The sequence below is a fragment of the Hyperolius riggenbachi genome, chromosome 2 (genome assembly GCF_040937935.1).
Source record: "Hyperolius riggenbachi isolate aHypRig1 chromosome 2, aHypRig1.pri, whole genome shotgun sequence".
In the NCBI taxonomy this organism is placed as follows: domain Eukaryota; kingdom Metazoa; phylum Chordata; class Amphibia; order Anura; family Hyperoliidae; genus Hyperolius; species Hyperolius riggenbachi.
Window position 1 is genome coordinate 396,919,639 of NC_090647.1, and position 6,000 is coordinate 396,925,638.

The window sequence follows — 6,000 nt, forward strand, 5'->3', positions numbered from 1 at the left end:
AGGCTCCAGGCTCAGGCTGGCCAGGGGGGAAGGGGAACGATTGGCCCCAGGCCTCCTTTCATTCAGTGATTTAGGGCCAGTCCAGTGCCTGGTGTATTCAGGTTTGTTGTTGTAAGGCAATGTGAAACACTAGGCTTGCTGATAAAAGTGCAATTTGAGGGCAGGCAAGCTGGTAAATATACACAGCATGATGCAGAGCTTGCCTAGAGGGTCCATGGGAAAAAAATCTGTCTGGTCTCTCCCCATTGTTATAATGACTGCATGTGTGGATAAGGTGTTAAACAAGATGAAAAGTTTTTGACGGTCCTTAGACTCCTGGAGGGCTGCTTTCTGACTTGTGTGAGAGACTGGGGACATGAGTCATATTACAGGCAAGTAGTCTGCAATACAGATAAGCTCTCTGTTCCATCTCAGGCTATTCTTAATTTCTCTCCACTCCTCCTCTCTCTGGGCTAGTGCACGGCAAAATCACAATAGCAATCGCTAGCAATTTGCGAGTGTGATTTTGTGAATCAATTTTCAGAGCGATTTATGAATGAATTGCTCTGAAAAATGCTACATGCAGCATGTTTGCAATTTAAAAAAAATTAAAAAAAAAAAAATCACAACACTGCTGTGAGAACACCCTCATAGGGTAGCCAATCGCCTTTTAAATCGCTGTTGATTTGAAAAACGCTTAGAAGCACTCTTGGTGTGCACCAGCCCTCCCTCATTCACCTTTGTTTTCCTCTTCCCCTGTTATGATCGCTTCTGCAGCGTTTACTGCTGGCTGCAGTGGTATTGCAACCCAAGCAGTTCTGATGTCACTACATGCATTTGCTTGCATCGTTTGGTTTGCACTTAAACTAGTTGCTGATTCCATCTGCAGTCGCTCTGAAGTTAATGACAGTTTAATATGCTTTTGTGTAAACAAACATTGTCTGCTGCAATGGAGGGGCAATCCCTTTCCTGCAGGCTGCATATCATTCTCTGCCTTTTCCTGCTATCAGCCTGTGATTAATTACCATTCACTTGTGTGGGAATCTGCAGGTCTGCTCCCATTGGATGACCTCAGTATAAAGAACTGCTTCCTGCAATGCTTCATGGGCTACCATAGTCTCAGATTCTGTCTGTTACTCTGCTCGTGCCCCACCTCGTTCCTAGTCTGTGTGGACTGCGCTGACTCCTGCGAAGGGGTCAGCGAGTCCTCCTAGTTCTGCTCTTGTTCTAGAAGTTGTTACTCTGCTTGTCTTGTGTCATATACTGGTTCATCGCCAATATATACGCATACTTGCACATTTTGTTATTTTCCTTGTATTCGTGTTACGTTGATACATCAGTGTCGCTGATATATACGTACACGAACTGTTTATATCCTGTGTTCAGTTAGTCAGCGTTCCAGCACGTTTTGGTGGTTGCGCGTATCGTGATCACCCGTGCTGAGCTAGTTATCCTGTTCCTGGTCCTGTTTGTGGATTGCGTTCATCTCCGCGAGGAGATAACGAATCCTTCTGAATCCTGTCCTGTTACCGTTTGTGGATTGCGTTCATCTCTGCGAAGAGATAGCGAATCCTTCTGAGTCCTGTTCCCTGTATCGTTCCAGTCCTAAGTCAGTGTTCCTGCTTATGTCATATATCGGTTCATTGCCGATATATACATATGTTAGTCAGACGTTACAAATAGTTTCATTGATAGCTGTAATTGTAATACGCTAGGAAATCATACTTATTGTATATTTGTCTGTGTTACGTTCATCTATCTTGATCCTCCTATTTCCTGACTATCCTGTCCTGTCTTTGTGAGGCACGCCATCGCTGCAACGCATTGGCTGCCTCATTCCAGTCTGTCTTGTTGTGGACGCTTGCTGTCACTAAGTAGTGGCTAGTTAAGCAAGCGTTCATTCTGTCTACCTACCCTGATCTCCTCAGTTCTGGTTTATGCGCTCAGCGCTACTTGCGCTGAGACGTTATCACGAAAGTATTGTTTGTGGCTGTTCGGATCTGCACCGGCTCTGTGCGCCACAATCTCCTATTGGAGTCAGTCCTCTCCTCCACTAAACTGGGGATATCCTGATTCCTTGTGCTGGTGTGTGTACCTCCTTCACGTCAGCTTATGCATCACGTGCTGACCGTGGAAAATACACCTCCAAGCTTAACATCCCCTAGTGCTGGGTGTTTGTGTCTTCTTGTCATACAGGAAAGCTAAATAAAAGTGCAATCCTGGTGAGGCAAATACCTTTTTCCCTCTCTTTCAGCTTTTCTCTCCTCACCGTTTCTCCCCTTCTTAGCTGCCTCCCGAGCGAATTCTGCGGGGGGTTCCGGCCGAATCGCTAACACAAGCGATTCGGCCGGCGGCACCATAGTCCCCTATGGCAGAGTTTCCCCGCGCGATTTGCCTGCGGAGAAACTCTGCGGAATCACGGCGGGTTCCGCATAAGTGGAAACGGGCCCTTAGTATTTGTACGCTGCGGGTGAGTTGGGCGCTGGGAGCGCCAGATGACAGCTCTTCCTGCTGCCACTAAACTCCCCGGCAGAGTTAAATACTATTCCCCCTCCGAGTCGTTGTAACTTGGAGGGAGGTGTAATAAAAATAATTACAGGTAGAAACCCCTGTACTTGGCCATTAAACTTGATTCTGATTCTGAATTTGGGGTACGGCAATCATCGGAGCCCTGAATTACCCTTACGCGCTCTGCGCAGCATATTATTGCTGCTATGGGGCTCCTGGTTTGGGTAACCAGTGCTGAACGCCATGCACCAAAACCACCTGCTTTGCCTTCTCTATCTTATCTCCAGTCTTGTTATTAGAAACCATAATCTAAAGCTGGCCATACATGCATCAATTGTTACTGACAGATTCTTTCACTATGAACGAATCATAATGTCTTCTCCACCTGTCAGTACTAATGCTGAGGATACACGGTACGTTTTCCCTCTTATCAGTCGAGCCGCTGATGGTTTGATTGATCACTTCCGACAGGTCCGATGACCCCGCTCGATCCCCGCAGGCGGACAATAGCGGGGAGCCGAGCAGAAGATAAGGAAGCGCCCGTGGGGACGAGCGGGAATCGATCCAGAAGGCGGCGGGGACGCGGCGGGAGTAGATCTGGCGGCTAATCGAGCCGCCGGCTCGTACCGTGTATCCCCAGCATAAGTATGGATGTGTCAGTACTAAGTATGGATGTGGCGTATAGGGTTTCATACTATAGTAAAGTGGGTCGTGGGCAGGCAGAGATGCACTGCCCACTAATAAAAGAAGGTAAGCAAAGCATGGATGTTGAGGGGGGTGGAGTGAAAACAGTGATGGTAGGAGGGGTACCTAAACTTCGGAAATTAGCATTAGCGAGGCAGGGATCATGGTGCCAGGAGGGAGGTCAGTAAAGATGTTACCTGACTGAGGGAGATGGTGGTCTGGTAAATGGGGATGGGATTGTCAGGTGCGATAATCACGGCGTGCGATAACCATGAATGTTAGACACAACGTAAACCCAGACCGTATTGTGTATTATGTGCCCCCCGGTGCCTGTACTTTACCTATCATGCTGTCCCTCGAGTGTCCTTGCTGTATTTCCGCATTGGCGCTTCACGTGACTGGCATATACGATATGCGGTGCATGTGTGATTAGAGATGGCCCGAACCTCCGATTTTCGGTTCGCGAACCGGGTTCGAGAACTTCCGCAAAAGTTTGGTTCGCACAAACTTTCGCGAACTGCAATAGACTTCAATGGGGATGCGAACTTTGAAAACTAGAAACATTTATGCTGGCCACAAAAGTGATGGAAAAGATGTTTCAAAGGGTCTAACACCTGGAGGGGGGCATGGATGAGTGGGAGAGACGCCAAAAGTCCCGGGGAAAAATCTCGGGTGCTTATTTAGCAATAACACTCAATCAGGAGCAAGCTAACAAGCCTACAAAAGCCTAACTAATCTTTCCCTATGAGAGTCTGCCAGCAGCTGTCCCTTCACTAAGTAATGCAGGCACACGAGTGAGTGTAAAGCCCAAGGCTGCCTGCCTTTTATAAGTGGGGGAGTGGCTCCAGGACTGAGTGTAGCCTGATTTACTACAATGTGCCTGCTGACTGTGATGTAGAGCAGAGTTCCCCAACCCTGTCCTCAAGGCCCACCAACAGTACATGTTTTGCAGGAAACCACAAACATTCACAGGTGATGTAATGAGTGTCTCAGCAGAGCTGATTAACTACCTTTGTGGATATCTACAAAACATGCACTGTTGGTGGGCCTTGAGGACAGGGTTGGGGAACACTGAAGAGGGTCAAAGTTGACCCTAATGGAGCATTATGGGGCGAATTGAACTTCCGGGAAAGTTCCGAAGGCAAACCACCCAAAGTTCGCCTGGAACCGTTCGGCGGCAAACTGTTCGGGCCATCTCTACGTGTGATGTCAGTTGGGCTGGGGCTGCCATGATAACGGGCCTCTAGTTTGTTTTTCCCCCAGGCCATAAGGTCCCAGTCCTCCCCTGATGGGCGCTTACTAGCTTGGCATGGGGGGTGTAGAAACAGCCTCCTATCACATTTTTTTTTGCCACCAGGCAGCTTCACCACATGTCAAACAATGTTGCGTGAGGTTACAAACTGTGCCACTGGGCTGCAAGCACAAACGAAAAGGCTCCCATGGCCTGTAACTGAAGGTACAAGGGTCGTCCAGAAAGTATTAGCAGCTTTTCAATTAAAGTGTACTTGAAGGGAAATGAATGCCCCGAATGGGGACTTACCTCAGTAGAGGGAAGCCTCTGGATAATCCAGAGCCTTCCCCCTCACCTCCTCTGATCTAGCTCTGGTTCTCCAACCTCTTTAACTAGGGCTTGTCAGTAGTGTAAGCTCCAGTCCATGAACGAGCGCAGTCACCCTATGTACGAGGCCTCATGACTGCGCAGTAGCATGGAGCCAACCAGGCTCTACTTTTTCACCCACAATCACCGGTGCGATCTCTGTGCTACTCAGCAGGTGTGCCTGTGCGGTGTAGTTGCATTCTTTCATGGACACAGCTGTCCACTTCCAGGGGTCCTAGCATCCAGTTGGTCGGGAAGAGGACATCAGAAACTTCTGGAGGCGAACACAGTGAATCCAGCACAGGAGACTTGGGCGCACAGGGAGTAACTTCGGTGCCGTCAAAAGACGGAGCTGAAGTTACTTTTAAAACACAATAATTCGGCTTCCAGCAATTGCTGGAAGCCAAATTATTTCATTCACCACCATTCATGGCGGCCTAGAGGGGGAATAGTATTTAACACGGCCGAGACTTGTGCAGCAGCAGGATCAGCCATATACCGGCTGTATCCTGTGCCAAAGTTTCCCGCACCGATTCCTCTCGTACACTCTGGAGGATTTGAAGTATCTGATTTTCTCTCCTACTGATCTCACAGGTTTGCTTTAAGGGGGATAAAACTCTGAAATAACATTCACTCAAAACTTGCTTTCCTACTTTTTATCACCCATGTAATAGTCATAGTTGCTTTTGTGCATAATATTGTCGGTTTACAAATTACAGTAAATCGTGGGCTGGACCACGGCACCGTCATTGGGCTAATCACTGCACTCGATCAGTAGCAGTGACATCTGATTGGTCACTACTACTGATCAAGTGCAGGTATTGTTGCCAAAGCTTCCTTCTGACTGGCCAAGGTGACAGTGAGCGTAGTGTGAGCACAGACCTCTCGCCTGTGATGGGGTTTTAGCATGTCTAGATAAAAGGCATATACTGACTAGAGATGGCCCGAACGGAAGTTCGATTCGCCCCATAATGCTCCATTAGGGTCAACTTTGACCCTCTACATCACAGTCAGCAGGCACATTTTAGCCAATCAGGCTACACTCAGTCCTGGAGCCACTCCCCCCTTATATAAGGCAGGCTCTGCCGGCCATTACACTCACTCGTGTGCCTGCAATAGTGAGAGTAGGGCAAGCTGCTTCAGACTGTTTCTCCTAGGGAAAGATTAGTTAGGCTCTTGGCTTGTTAGCTTGCTCCTGGCTGAATCTTATTGCTATAATAGCATCCAGCAAC